A 15,723-nucleotide genomic window follows, 5' to 3' on the forward strand; every position below is an offset into this window, starting at 1 on the left:
TTTTTTTTTTTTTTTTTTTTTTTTTTTTTTTTTTTTTTTTGCCTGTGCTTTTAAATCTGCAAACTTGTAACTTTAAATTCCTCTTTCTACTTTAAACATTCTGTTGTAGCAAAAATTTCAGTGCACTGATGTAAAACACTACCATCAGCAGGGTGGAACCTACTTTGGTCTCTCTTTTTTCTTAACATCTGGGAATCAAAAACCTCTGTAGACTGGCATGGAGATTTCCTTTCAAAGTATATTTGGCAAAGCCACATGGACGTGTTGATTATATTGCCCTGAAACAGCCCACAAAGCATTAAAGTTTTTTTCTCTGGAAATCAGGAGTATTGTAAGTAATGTCATCAGAGATGAGACACAACACTTCCATTCTTCACATGATTACTACTAACTTACTAAGTTTTATTTTAGTTTCATATTTTGAGGTACATCTCAGATAGACTAATTCTTCCTATGCTGTCCATGTTGTCAAACTGCGAATTTTAGGCTCATTTTTCCTAGATTGAGACAGAAGTAATAAAACCACTTCAGCTAGTGTTGGATTATGGGCTATGTCTCTACTTTGTCCTTTTTGTCCTATATTACATCTCCAAAAGCTTAGGTATCCATTGCACTATCAGGTCCAGTCAGAAAATACAAAATTGTGGCAAACAGCAACTTAGGGCATATTGTATTTTTGGACAGTTGTATAAATGTGCAAGGTCTTGTATTTTGGTCAAAACAAGCCCATGCATGAGGATTGGAGCAGTGGCTGGAAAGCTGTACAGAGGAAAAGACTCCATGAGTGTTGGTTCTCACTTGGCTCAACATGAATCAGCAGTGTGCCCAGGTGGCCAAGAAGGCCAACGGCATCCTGGCTTGTATCTGAAGTAGTGCAGTCAGCAGGAACAGCAAAGTGATCGTTTCTGTGTGTTCTGGTGAGTCTGCACCTTGGGTACTGTGTTCACTTTTGGGTTCCTTTCTATAAAAAAAGACAGTGAGACCCTGGAGCTTGTCCAGTGAAGGGCAACCAAGCTGGTGAGGGGTCTGGACCACAAGTCTTATGGGGAGCAGCTGAGGAAACTTGTTCAGTCTGGAGAAAAGGCGGCTCAGGGGAAATATTTCTCTCTGTAACTTCCTGAAAGAAGGTTGTAGGGAGGTGGGTGTTGACCTCTTCTCCCAGGTAATGGTGATAGGACAAGAGATTATTGCTTCAAGTTGTGCAGGATGTTCAGGGCAGATGGAAAAATTTCTACTCAGAAATAGTGGTGAGGCACTGGAACAAGCTGCCCAGAAGGTGGTGGAGTCACTGTACCTGGAAGCTTTCAAGAACTGTGTAGATGTGTCACTCTGGGACATGGTTAGTGGGCATAGCAGAGATGGGTCAACAGTTGGACTGGATGATCTTAGTGGTCTTTTCCAACACTAATAATTCTATGATAAATATGTATGGTACAGCTCTTCTGGCAAGTAAAACAAACCCTCTGGTGCTAAGTGGTCTTCTAAAATAGCTCGCATGCTTTTAGAACTTATAATGAATGCCCAAGAGGTGCTCAAGCAGCATCCTTGGCAGCAGCAGGCCTCTGTCACCAGGCAGGAAGCACCCAGTCAGCCTGGGTGCCAACAAACACAGCTCAACACATCATTTATAATGTTACAGCACTGCACTGGTTTGTGACATTAATGTCCACCTTCTGTGAGAAAGTTTTCTGAGTAGTGTGAACCCAGCTAGCTGCTTCAAGGGAGAGCTGCACTGAATTCATTTCAAACTACCTCAGTACAAGCCACTCCAGGTATGATTTATGTACATAACTGGGCATCCTTAGAAAGCAAACGGCACAAGAAAAAAAAAATGGAAAAGAAAAAAAGGATAACCACCTAATCTCAACAGATCCCAGCGCCTCATTCTGCTGCTGCTGCCTCCGAGGGCTGGCGAGGACAGGGTGGGAACGGAGCTTGCACCACTGCCCGAGCCGAAGCCCGAGCCGAAGTCCGAGCCGACACGACCCGTCCTCCTCCGCACAGCCAGACCGCCACATTGCCGGTGCCACTCAGCCCCAGTGCCGTGCAGGGAGCGGGGAGCGGGGAGCGGGGAGCGAGACCCAGGAGCAGACAGCTGCGACCACGACCGCCGCGGCCTCACCGCCGCCTTGCACGCCTGCGCGCAGGGAGAGAAGGGGAGGGTGGGGGTGGGAGGCGGTGCTATCGCGCGTCTCCGCGTGCGGGCAGGGAGCCCTTCCCCTTCCCTTCTCTTCCTTTCCCTTCCTTTCCCTTCCCCGGGCCTCCCCCAACGCCTCCCCCTGCCCCGCGTCCCTCGCAGGGCGCCGGGCCGGCGCGGGGGTCTGCGAGCAGCGCAGGGAGGGAGGGAGGGAGGCGGGGAGGGAGCGGGGAGAGAGAGAGGGAGAGAAAGAGAGAGAGGCTGAGCCAGATCTTCATGCCACTGCAGGCAGCAGCAGCAGCAGGTAAAACCAGCCCCGGAGCATCTGCTCCCTTCACCCGCTTACCCCCCTCCCCGCCGGCCGCCCCGCAGTCAAAGTGCGCCGGCCCCCGCCGGGCCTCTCCCAAGCGGCGCCGCCCCGTCCCGCCGCCCCTGGCCGTCGGCGCGCAGCGCTGGGGCTGGTGAGGCCTGCGCGCAGCGGGTGCCGCGGGCCGCTGCCCGGCCTCCTCCCGCTGCTTCCCGCGGGGCCGCCTCCTCCGGGCCCGGCGGAGGGCAGGTGCTCCCGGTAGGGACCGCTGAAGCCAGAGCCTCGGTTCTGGGAGGTGGAAGCAGGGAGGGAGGAGGAGGAAGCAGATGGTCATAAGATTGTCCCCCTCTGGATTTTTTTTTCCTTTCCATTGTTGTCGGTGGTAATTCTGATGGCTGAAGAGGGAAGAGTTAAGGTCGAAGTGATTTTTCTTTTCCCAGGCCTTGACAAAGAGTTTTTTGGAAAACGCCAGGTTTCCCTCCACTTTCTTGACCCTGGTGACTGTCTTTCCTTTCCTTCCCACCCATCTGACCCCAGTCTGTGCTGACTGCCCAATTTATTGCCTACAGAGTGACAGTTTTAGACTTACTAATTGCCACATTTGGTTATCTTTATGTTACGGTAGTTCAAGCAGTGTAGTCAGTATGGATTTCAGTGCAAGGGCTGCAGTTGGCACATTTTAGTTGTTGGAAGGTTTCATCCTCTTAGGTTGCTGTGCCATACCCATCAGTTGTGTAGTGTAGGTACATATCCTATGGTGTTATTCATCCTGGGGGCTTCATGGTTTGCTTTTAAGGAATAGTTGTCCCATCACACTGACAGAACATTGCTTTAAGTGGTACATATGACTTGAAATACTTAACAAACAAGAAAAATGTTAGTTGATATGTGAAAGGCTCGTATTCCAAAGCATACTAGATTGGGTATCAGGAGTCAAGAATGGTCTTCTAGTTTTGCCATGCAGCCATACAACATCCTTTTGCTGCTTTATTGCTAGCAATCCTTCTTATTTGCCCTTACAGAGTACTCTGCAAGTTGGTTTAAAAGCACAACTATCCTCATACCAATGTAAGTTCATTGAAGTTTATCAATTCTGTTGTTTGCCACACTTTCATTCAGTGATAGCATCTCTGTGAAAACGAAACCTTCCACAGTGTATCCCAAATAAATATGGGCTGTTTATTGGAATTGAAAATATTTTTTGAAAAGTCGAAGGTAATAAAACACACAGATAAATTAATCCCAGATCCCACCTATCTCAGAATCATTGCTCACTACTTTGTAGCTCAATCCAACAGGCAGTCCTAAAACTGGGCAGTAATAACAGTGTATCATTTTGGGGCAACAATGTTTCTTCTTTTGGAAACCAGTCCTTGTTTTGTAATAGTTGATAGCCTTAATGTTACCATGAATAACAAATTGCCAAACTTCTTGTTTATTGACATGTGTGGCCTGTTCATATCACATTCATAAATATAATGGGAGTGATTACTGGACTAGGTGCAATTTGTGCAATTTAGGTTTTGTAATGCATTCTGACACATCTGATAAAAACAGAACTAGACACAGCCCAGCCCAAAGAAATTGGTGAGTTTTTAAACTTATGTGAAGTTCATAACATTGTTGATCCATCAACAGGAACTTACCCCTGTATGATTTGCACACCTTCATTATGAACTTCAGCTCATAACAACGTATGAGATCACAAACAATTCCTCTTTTTACATACAAGCATATATTGGGAAGAAGGTGCATGGTTGATCTTCCCCCACCTTCCCTCCAATTTTATGATGGCTTAATTTGTAGAAATTGTTGATATAGTCAACTCCCATACTGGCTGAACATTTCAAAAGATACTGGTGGCATCCTTTTATTAGTGAGGTGAAGAGTCAGGAGGATGTTCTCCAGCTTGCTGAATAGCAATTACAATGAAGTAAGGGCTTGTACTGGTGGTAGCATTCAAGAATTAGTAACACTGGTGGGATTGTTGTTTGTTTTGCTTTGTTTCACCTGAGGGAAATCACAAGCCCAATTTTATACAAGTGATTTTTCAGATCGTGCTGCAGTGTTAGCAAAGCTCACTTGTCACACAAAAGATGGTCATACCTTCCCTTAAAATACCATTGCACCTGCAAGAGTGACACTTAGCCTTGTGAAAACATTCCTCTCACATTTGTCCTTTGTGTTACAGAGTTGGTTTTGTTCTTTTATTTTTTGTTTGTTCTTTTGTTTACATTTCAGTAGTGGAATTCTTTTGGAATTTGCTACCTCATATTAGCTTGCAAGTGAAGTGTGATTTGGTGGAAGTGTGTTACATGTGCTCTGCCTGCCTATGATTTACACTACTGTAGATATTTGCTGTCTCTGGCTTATTCTTGCTATTATAACTTCATTTTTTACTATGGAAGGATTATACAAAGAGCTGCTTTGCACTTTGCCCTGTAAGGAATTCTGCTGCTGAAGTCTTTTTAGAAAGTTTACTCTGTGCTCCATCCTTAGGAGCTTTATCTTAAACTGTTAGGTACGCTGCTGTAATTGGCAACAGCTGTTGCTGAGAATTGTGGAGGATAGACAGTTTCTGAGATAATCAGTAACTAGTCCATTTGAGGCTTTGTTGATTAGCGAGTTTACGAGAATTTTGGATCAGGAGTCAGTGATGACTGCAGAGTGCAAATGTGGTATGGTATGTGAATAGTTTGCCTTAGCCTCTACGCCACTCTGGAGTAAATGCAATACAGGTTTTGGGTGTTCTGAGCCCAGTAGGCTGCCCAAGGCAGCCCACTCAAGGCAGCCCATTAAGGTAGCCCATAAAAGTACAGGTATTTGGCTGTGTTGTGCTGTAGGAGAAAGAGGGCTGTGAAATATGATGTGAAGGAGTTGTTTGCCTGTTTTTGACTGCTGTATTAATGAGCCTTCAAATCTTTTTTTTCTTTTTTTTCTTTTTTTTTTTTGACATCAGAAAGAGTAGGCATAATTGTTCCCATTTCCAGTTTTTGAAAGTTGGCATTGAATTGTGTTTTGCTTGATAATGTTTTTAGTTAACCATGTTAACTAAACCCAGGTTATTTTTTTTTCTTTCCTGATAATTCAGCTTCTGAGATTGAATACTCTCTAAAAAGAACTCAATACAGAGTTGAAGTTTCTATCATATTAGGTAGCGTTATAATCTGATAAATAGTATTATTTTTATTTATGTTAAATACAAAAAGGAGTGATTTGAATTTTATCTGTATCTGTGTGTGAGATGGTCGTTGAGGAGACATGGTTAACTCTGTTTATATTCTGAGAGCTGGCATTAGACACAAGAGAGCCAAACTGAACATTTCTCCAGACTGCATCCAAACCTTGGAGAGGAACATGCAACAGTTGGCAGTCCACGAGGATAAAGGTCAAGGAATTACTAAACAAAACAGAAGTAGCTGTTTTGCCTGTGTTAATGGCTAGATGTCAATTTCTAAAAAGACTGGAGTCATATCACAGTCTGAAGTCTAGTTGGAAATAATTTGAAAATAATAGGAAGAATCACATCACTGATGTTGAACTGAATGTGGTGCAAGAGAGTCATCATTCCAGTATCTTGTGCTGTATTTTTTGATAAAACTTTATATTTACCTATGTACTATTTAAGTTGAGGTGCTTTTAGTTCCATTAATGGATTAGCAAATCTGTATTTTAGGTTTATTAAAGAATGTTATTACGACATTGCTAATTAATCTAGTGCAAGTATGCAAAATTCATGTGGTTTACTTAAGTTGACTTTTCTGCACTACTATATCATGTGGTGCTGCTTTGGAGTGGAGATCAACACTGTCTTGATATATTCACATTTGCTTCACCTCGAATATATTACAGCATCAGTTTTTGTCTGAATGGATACTTTTTTTTTTTAGCTGAAGTTCTAGTTGGCTAAGCTTTTTTCTAAAGTATCAAGATATTGAGAATCTACCATTTACTTCTCTGGATGACTTGTTTCAGTGATTCATCTTTTCCACTATTTAAAAATAAGGCATGCAATTATTGTTTGAATACATTTGAATGCATCTGTCTTTCACTGGTTCTTGTTGTTATGTCTGAATTCTCTTTCACATCAGACTGCCTTAAAAACTTTATTTGTCCCTTTGACACAGTTGTCTCTGCTAGCGTCAGTTCCTAGCGTTTAAAGATAGAGGTAGCTTTTAAAATACACAGATTGAAATCTATGATCAACAGATCACAGATTTACTGGGCTGACAGCCCTAGGACTCTTGGAGAAGTTTAACAAGTATGCTGATGTAAAGTGTTTGTCTCACCATGTTTTTTAACATCTGATCTGGAACATCTGTTTAACAAATGAGTTGGAAGGAAAATCAATATAATGTGATACAATTATACCATTTTGAATATTTCCAACTATAGAGTGAAAGTGTTTATTGGCTATTTTTGATCTTTCGTATGATTTTTAACCCTTCTGCCACCTTTCCCTAGCCACAGGGCTGTGCTGGTGTTGAGATGGTGTGTGGTGCTGGTACTGCTGGCTGCATCATATGTGATATTTGATGTTTCTCAGCTTCTACAATTCATAACTGTTTTGTGTTCATGGTGATCCACCTCACACTTTTCTGTTGATTAAAACAGGATTGTTGATCCTGTTTTACTTTTAATGCTTTCTTCATGGTTTTTTTTTTTTTTTTTTTTTTTTTTTTTTTCCCCCCAAAAACCATCAGTATTCAAACATCTGGGGTGAATTTTAACCCAATTTGTCCTCTTTGTTAGTTGTAAAACTGACTGACTGCAGATAAAAGGTATGTTAAGGATGGCTTCCATTTGCATGTTTTCTGGTTTGGATTTTTCTTCCCAGTCAGTTGTGTTCCTAACTTTTTTCAGCTTCGGAAATGTAGAAACCTCAGGAATGTGAGAGTGTGCTGCATGATAAGTTTATGTTTGTTTCAGCGATCTCTGGCTGTGTAATCAGATCATGAACAAGTGGTTCTTAGGCTATCCACAGTTCCTTGTCCAGTGATTCGTTTGAGCTGTTATAATGGGCTGTATGGTAATTTCTCTGTGCCCATTACAATAGTGTTAGAAAACTGTTGCTAATAGTTTTTTAGAAACTGCTATTTTCACTCTTGGCTGCTTAGGATCCTGGGATATTTGGTTTCATTTAGTTTGACGTCTCTTTCAGCAAATCATAGGTATACACTTATGAAAAAAATCCTCCTGTTATCTAGTTGGAGCTGAGGCTTTGTAGCAGAGTTCCACTTGCATTTCCCTTTGAGCTGTTACAATTCTTATACCTGTATCCCATGATTTTGAGTTACCAGGTAGTGAATAACTGAAGTACGTTTTCTGAGAACCTAGTTGTGCATGCTTCATAACAGGAGCTATTTTTGTTTAATCATTAGCCTTTACACAACTGGATTTCTGGCCTTTTTAATGGGAAGGACTATAGATTTCTGATGTTTATTGAGAAAAGAATTTCAAGGTACAGAACTTGTTAAATTTTTGAAGAATTTTTCTAGAACTGTAGAGGTATGGTTTTGGCATTTAGACTTCACTCTGATGTTAGCATAAAGATCATACCTTGCATCAGATAAACTGTCATCAGGCTTGTTAATTTGTCATTTACAGTAGCCAACAACTGGTGCTTTACAGGAGGTGAAAAAAAAATTCCAGTTGTGGCATAATCTCCATACCAAGGAGCTCTTCAATTTTTTTTTGGTTTGTAATGGTTTATGATTATGAAATTTTTCTATTAGCACCAATGGAAGCGGCCAATTACTTCTGTATCCTGTATGATGTGTATATAAGCATTATATTATTCAATGTTTTTTTTCTTTCTGCCCTTATTTACAGCGAGGCAACATCTGTATCTGGATGGTGATCCATCTGTATTTCACTGTTTGGACGTGTTGCAGAGTTGATCTATTTTCTAATCTTCCCTACCAGATTCGCTTAAAAAAAAAAGTGTTTTTTTCCTGATCTGTGATTAGTTTTTCTTACATCTGTGCTTTAAAAGAAATTGTCAATGTTCACACTGTCCTTTTCAGATGTAAATTTGGACACTCTTAAAGTAAAGACTTCGAAGACTCGTGATATGTTTCACATTTATTTCACAGTTGTTTTCACATAATCATGCCTGCTGCACTGTAAATGTGAACAAGAGGATCCAATGCCTAGGCGGTACTTGGATTTCTTGTACCTTCTTGACTAAATTTTATCTCGAGTATTCATGATTAACATTTGGTAGTTTTGTAGAGCCATTCATCCATAAAAGAAAATGACGTTAATCGTTTCCAGTGAGAGGGAAGTGACTTATTCAAGGCCAAACAGAAACTCTGAGTAGGAGCTCCAGTTAGAACCCAGATTTTAGATTATCCATCACAGTTAATTCACTGCAAAATATTTAGTAAATCGCACTGTTTAAACGAGTTTGCTAAATTGCGGAAAAGATTATGTAATATGTCTTTACTAATTAAATTGTAGGCTTTGTCAAATGAATTTGAGAAGCACAGTGAAAGAGTAGATTTAAGGAGAATAGTGTTAATCATCACAGGAAGAATTCAAGCAAATATTTAGCAATACACTTCTCTTAGTGTAAATCCATTAGGTTATTTCATAGTTGTGCTGGTTATAATGGAATTATTAATTTCTGTAGTGAGAAGAGTGGCTTTCAGCTGATACTAATGCTCTTTTTGTATGGCCTGCTTCCTATAAGACATTGCACGACTTTCACAGCAGTGACTTAGAAACATGCAGCATATACAGACTGTATTTTATTTGGAACCATGTATGTGAAAGAAAGGGAAGAGCTTTACTTGACTTTCAGTTATTCATGAGTCCACAGAACGCTATTTCCTCCTTTAGGCCTGACTCATTTTTAATTTACATCATTTTCACGTATGCCTGTGGCACTAATAAATATACAGTTTGGAGAAAAGTTAATAAATCCAAGTACTCTACCTTGCCAATTCTCTTATACATGTGTATAAAACATATGTGTCTGTGTATATTTATATATATACACACACATATATATGTATTTTTTGTATGCTGAAAATCAAAGCTATTGCTGCTTTTACAAGTCATTGTATCACACAGCATGTGCAATGCATTAAGCACTCTAATACGTACATCTAACAGACCAAAGACTTGACCTTATTAAGTTTTAATTGTTGATTTACACTTATAAATAAAATGTATTCTGGCCCTGTTAGTTCTCCTGCTGCATGAAAACATGAAGTGAATAATGTTTAAGAGATTGTTTTGTTCTGAAGAATGCAGAAGTTGGGGCACCACTACATTTCCTTTCTGTAGCTGTTTGAGAGAAAAGCAGATGAGTGTGTGTAGAGGAACAGGCAGGAACTGCGTGACTTCCTTAAGCAGAGGAACTCATATCCAAATTAGTAGAAAGATTTTTTTCTGAGCACGTATATGTCCAGATATTGTGAAAGATGATGATGACAGTGCCTTCTAGTGGGATACAAGCGCTACAGAGCAGTAGCAGGTAACATAGAAGAAGAAATGGCTCGCCCCTTCCAATGACAGGTGATAGCTTGAGAGGAATGCAATCTCTATGCAGATGTTGCTAACCCTTAATTGGGGGTGAGGAAGGGTAGATCCAGGCTCCACCTCTTGCTGTCACTCTGGTGCATTGCTTGCACCTGAGCTTCCTGGGTTAGCTACACCTCACTTGATGCTCAACCGTTGCTTTAGGCTGTGACTTGGCAATTCCACTGTACCAGATAATTTATTGTTTGTTGATGACTTTTTCAGCAGGTCTGAAAGTTACAATGACTAAGTAACAAGAAGCAAAGGAAAGATATGTTGACATATCACCGAGTAGAAGATGCTTTGGTTTATGGATATGTGTAGTGTTTCCAACTCTTATTTATTACACTGCCCACAAATCTTGATCTGAAGTCTGCTTGATTCAGGTTCAATATAAAAGTTGAGGCTTGACTGTAGGTCAGGGAATTGTGAAGAGAATTAAGGGATAGATGGAATGAGAAATGTATGGGGCAGGATGTACCTTCTCCATCCATTACCAGCTGATGACCAGCTGTTTGTGTTTCATACTGCAAATTTACCTTTTTCAGTACTGTTTGTAGACCTGAGCAGAAACAGTTTGCTTGTTGCTTTTATTCCTGACCTTTGATCAGTACTGCTCTTTGCTGACTTAACATGCCTTTAGGATATAATGACAAACTTTTCTATGCAGAGATAGAAAAAAAAAATACAGCGCATGTGCCCTGAACTGACTATTGTTTCTTTTGAGTTTTATCTTGAGCTTTAAGAGTGTTTTCAGAGTGAGGTGTGGGACATTCTGTACACGAGAAGAAATGAAAAAATATATTGGAGAGATATGTGTCAATATTTTTAATAAACATATCCGATAACAATGTCGGATATTCAGTTGGTAAAGGCAGAATCCACTTATCTGGAGGATCAGCTCTTGTGGAACTGAGCGGAAAAGTGACAAGATCAGCAGCAGCTGTTACTGCTGGACATAGCTCCTCTTGGTGTTGTGCACAACTGAGAGGGACTGAAGTAAATACACAGAATGTATATAGGTCACACTGAAAGTAATGAGTCCCATTTATTTCCACAGAAACAACAACAGACACAAAGAGAACAATAGCACTATTTGACAGACCAAATCCTTGGCTATAAAGCATTTTTTCAACAGTCACCACCATGAGTTGTCCATTTTTGCCAGCGGTGAGCAAGAACCTGCATGATGTGCTCAAACATAAAGTAGGAGGCATTACTTTCAGAGCAGCCCTCATATGTATACCTGTCAGCCATTACAAATCTAACTGGAATGCTGTCAATTGAACAGCGCTCTACAGTCAGTGACTGCAGAAAGTACTAATTTATTTCAGTATGTTCCTCTGTTTTTGTTGCCTTTTGTTTTTCTGATCTTTAGGGAGTTTAGGTGAACTGTCAAAAAGTTTGTTGAATATTAGAAGCAAACTATATAGTTCTGCCTGTAAGCCTGTATTCTAAACTGATGTATGCCGGGAATTAGAACACATTGTTGCATAGAGCGTAGCTGTTCAAAGCAACTGGGTTTTTATGTTAATTTGTGGTAATAGTGTATGATCAGTCATTGTTATAATTTCCAGTAATTTTATCAGAGGGCAAATGTTGGCTGAGTGAACATTGTTTTACATCATCTTAACAACTTAGATTGGGATGAAAGTTTATTTATATACTCATGTTGTAGTTTTTGTGGGTTGACTGGAGTGCTTCACTTTCTAGTGCTAATGTAATTTATCCCTTAGTCCCTAGGCATGTTAGACGTCTCCTAATACAGATAGTCTTTTGCTGGTGCTTCTAGATACTGTTTCCCCTAAGACTCAGCATAATATTCTCTCAATTTCTATTACACTCAGATGCTTTAGAATTGTGCAATCCCCTTTCAAAAGTAATGGATCAGTCTAGCTCAAGCCATATAAGAGTCAGAAAGAAAAATGGAGGGGTAGGAAGGGGGTGACTAGAGCTTAAACCTGTGGGTTTAAGAGAACCTTCAATGTAACGCTTATAAACAGGAATTGAGTAGCATTGTAAGCATCTTTCTTTTCACATGAACCATTTTTTCATTTTCACATGAACCATTTCTTTCAGATCCCTTTTGCTGGTTTCTCTGCAGTCTTGCTCTACCCTAATGCTTGTAGCCTTTACCTTTCCTGAGTTAGCATACTAAGACTCCACCTTCTAAAAAACTGGAAAAACATCAGACCCAAGAAAACAGACAGTGTATCATGAATACTTGCTGACCTTTATTATTTTCATTTTTTATTTATTGCAGTGTATGTCTTTTAGCATTTTGCCTGATTTATGTGGATGTCAGGCTCCTCTGCTTCTGTGTTTGCAAGTGGTGAGTGGGTCCGTCTGCAACAAGTAATTGTAAGGTCATGTTGTGAGTTCACCACAGTAGACAGCTGAGCATTGCACGTCTGCAGAAAGGAAATGGGGGCAAGGAAGAGCAAATATACTAGCAAAAAGGATATAGTTTTTAGATACTGAGGCAGATTATATTATATAACTGCATCTGTAGGATTAATGGAAGAAAAAGACTTTTAACTAAGGTCCTTATTATCCTAAAATAGTATGCAGTGATGGAGGCTTGATCAGAACAGACAATGTAGGGTCATTGAAAACTTTTGCAAGCCAGTGAGATGAGTGTTTTAGAGGTGACACACTTAATGTATTGGTTGGGAGGCAAGCTGGATTGTATGGGTGAGTGGGGAAAATGAGAATTTCAGCTGTCTAGGCAGGTTGAATCTTACCTCTATAATTTTTGTTGAAAAAAAGAATGGCAAATTTAGGTGAGATTGGAAGATGAGGAGGAGTTGGTGAAGATCACCTCATTTTGAACCCAAGTAATAAAAATGGTGACAAACGTGTATTTGATACTGAGAGAGGAAAAAATAATGAGGATTTCTCATTTTTTCTCGAACGCTCTGTTTGCACTAGAAAGAAAAGTATCTTTAATAATACACTGCTTTAAGCTAGTACTTTAAGCTGGTGTGCCTTGCACTTTCTGCATTTTCCCTTCTTAAAAAAGGACTCGTGTTTCCAGGAAGTCTCTAAGTTGCTAGCATTACATTTCGTCTAATATTTCTCAGTCACTCTGGTCAGACAACTTCTAAAATTATTGTTCAGATTAACTTCAGAGTAAATGAAGGTTGGATTGCATCTTCAGTTTTTCAACATGATAGAATTTGCTTTCCAAGTCCTGAGTTAGTTTGCAATGATTTCATCACCGAAAAGTATTTGTAACTGACGACAATAAATAAACTGCCATTTGACTTGAGACTAATTTCTTGCTACAGTTAAGAATAGTGGTTGGTGAAATGTTATAGTTATGCCAGTTTTATTGTTGTTCATTTTGCTTGGCTGTAAAAGATCCAAAACAAGTGTCAAATCCAGAAATCTGTTATAGCAGCCAGTAATGGGTTTCTAGTGATGCATCGCTGTGTCTGTTTTCGGCATCCACTGAAGGTACCAAGGCTTTCTGTGCAGTCCCTTCTGATATGCTAACCCCTTCCCTCTAACTACTGAGGTGAATTTTTGCACTTCCCCTGTCTTGACAGAATATTTCAAAATATTTTTACTTCTATTTGTTATTTGCCTTTTCTGAGGCTGAAGCTGTTTTGCTGTCAATTCTGCTCAAAACTTGTGCTGCCATTATGGTAGATTGACTTGAAGATACAAGTAAGGAGTGGCAGACAGCAAAATGAAATGCAAGCAGACCTATTAATCACATGAACGTGTGAACAAATGGAAAAATATTTAGTAGCGTCTGTCATCTTGCATAGATGAAAGACACGGGGAGACGATCTCTCTGCTCTTGAGGTTTGCTTTGATCCCTTCCTGTCAGAGCTCAAGCCCTGCTGTCCAGCTTGATAGTGTTTTTGAAGTAGACTGCCTTACAGACAGCTATAAGTTCAACACCATGATGTTAGCTCTCTTCTCTGACACTTGGTAATGGATCATCTGACTGTGCAGGACCTTGCTGGGCATTCCTGCATCCACGTGCAAATATAGGTTACAGTAGCCCTTGAAGCGCTGGTCATTTTAGTAATACTATAATGAGAAAAACAACAAAAACAAACCAAGAAACCTTCCCAAACTTCTATCTATCTTCAGCCCATCTGGTTTCTTGAGGAGAATTTCACTGTGATCTGTCTAGTAAGAGATCTGGCATCAATTCCGGAGTAGGTGCCCCTTGTTAGCAACCTGGCTGTGCTTCGGTGAGGGAATGGCAGAAATCCATTTTCTCTGCATCTAGAGGGAATGACTGTGGTGAGGTGAGATTAAAAGCTAGACTTTGATTTTTATGCCCAATTAATCCTTCATTTGGAATGCCTTTGTGCATGAGTAGGGTGGCCTGGGGGAGTGGCTGGCAACCACAAGAGGTTGCTCAGTCTCTGCTTCCTTATACCAAGTGATGTTGGGCAGGATATGTAAGAAGATATTTGCTTACTTTTGGTGATAGATATGAAAACCAACACTGTACTAAACATGAAAGGCTACATCACAATGTACTTATAGCATTCTGACTGGGCTCATTAGAAGTCTGAGATGATCACCTCTACATTTCTTAAAACATTTTTTAAGAATTATTTTTCTGGATCTGAGCAGGTTCAGCTCAAAATTGAATTCTCTTTTAGCTCTGATTTTCATCCATCAGGATCCCCAGGTAGGATCCCCATCAGGATCTCCGCAGGGCTGCTCTCAGTGAATTCTCCCATCCTGTAATCATATCTAGGATTGTACCCAACCCATGTGTAACCCATGTGCAAGGCATAGTGATAATGGATAACTTACAGAGAAAGACTACTCCGTGTCTTATTGAAATATTCATACACAGCATCACTCCTTTTTGAGCCTTTAACATTTGTGGACTTGGCATATGTGCTTCTGTCACCACAAGTTCATGTCACCTGATGGTTCGTAAAATTAGGTCTTCAAGTATCACCTGTAATTTGTTTTGTTTTAATTTACATATCTTCATCTTTTTCGTAATGCTGTAGGATGTAGGGGGAGATTTTTGATATCTAGTCAATGTAAAAGATGCTGTGAATCCGTACAAGCATTTTATAATTCCAGATTGGATACACAGCCTTTAAGTCATATAAATAGTGTTTTAAACAAATGATCTCTTTGCTTTCATTGAATCTTGATCCTAAGAAGGTATCTGGAATATTTTGGCCACAAAACAGCTATCATTCATGGAATGGTGTTAGAATGTTAAAAAAAAATAATAATAATTAAGGATTAAGTGTTCTGTGATAGCTTGCCAGAGGTCTTCCTTCGCCGCGCTTTTAGTGCTGACATAATCCATCAGTTATTCTCATGTAGACAGGCTGCATTTACTAAAGGCCGTTCATTTGGTTGGCACTGCTAGCCTCAGTGAGTGATTTATGCATGTTGTGGATAAAGACAGTATTATGGCAGGTGCTCTCTTATTGAAGCAACTTTTTCCTTCTCAGAGTTGAACCATGAGAACACAACCAAATTTTGAAATATGCAGAAGTAAAAGTAAATTAGGTTTGGATTTATTGAGTACTTCTATTTCTTTGTTTTAGTTCCTTAGCTTACTTGCTTTGTGTGGTTTACAGTCAGTGAACTGAGAATTTTTGTCATAGAAGGTCTCTAGGCCAGCATGTGAATATGAAGGAAGGTGAATGTCTAACCAGGTTTATCAAATGGTGACCCAAGCTAATAAGTAAGCACAGAACTGTCTTAGTAAACCTTGGATGATGGAATCTTCATGTTATCTCATCATGTG

The 15,723-nt window shown here is 40.0% G+C and overlaps 1 protein-coding gene across 2 annotated transcripts in view; it reads left to right on the forward strand.

Annotated features, from left to right (window-relative positions):
* The first annotated feature begins 2,398 nt into the window (after positions 1–2,398).
* The window catches only part of TBC1D5 (TBC1 domain family member 5), a 294,686-nt gene continuing 281,361 nt past the window's right edge, over positions 2,399–15,723 (forward strand). The window contains exon 1 of one of the 2 annotated variants that reach the window (XM_042817093.1): positions 2,399–2,441. The gene's annotated coding sequence lies outside the window, so the exon portion shown is untranslated. The remainder of the gene's footprint in view (positions 2,442–15,723) is intronic. The other variant, XM_042817092.1, reaches the window with a different exon arrangement.

This window comes from Centrocercus urophasianus, unplaced genomic scaffold (genome assembly GCF_019232065.1).
Source record: "Centrocercus urophasianus isolate 14NV4802_14NV808 unplaced genomic scaffold, USGS_Curo_1.0 seq_16, whole genome shotgun sequence".
NCBI classification, from domain to species: domain Eukaryota; kingdom Metazoa; phylum Chordata; class Aves; order Galliformes; family Phasianidae; genus Centrocercus; species Centrocercus urophasianus.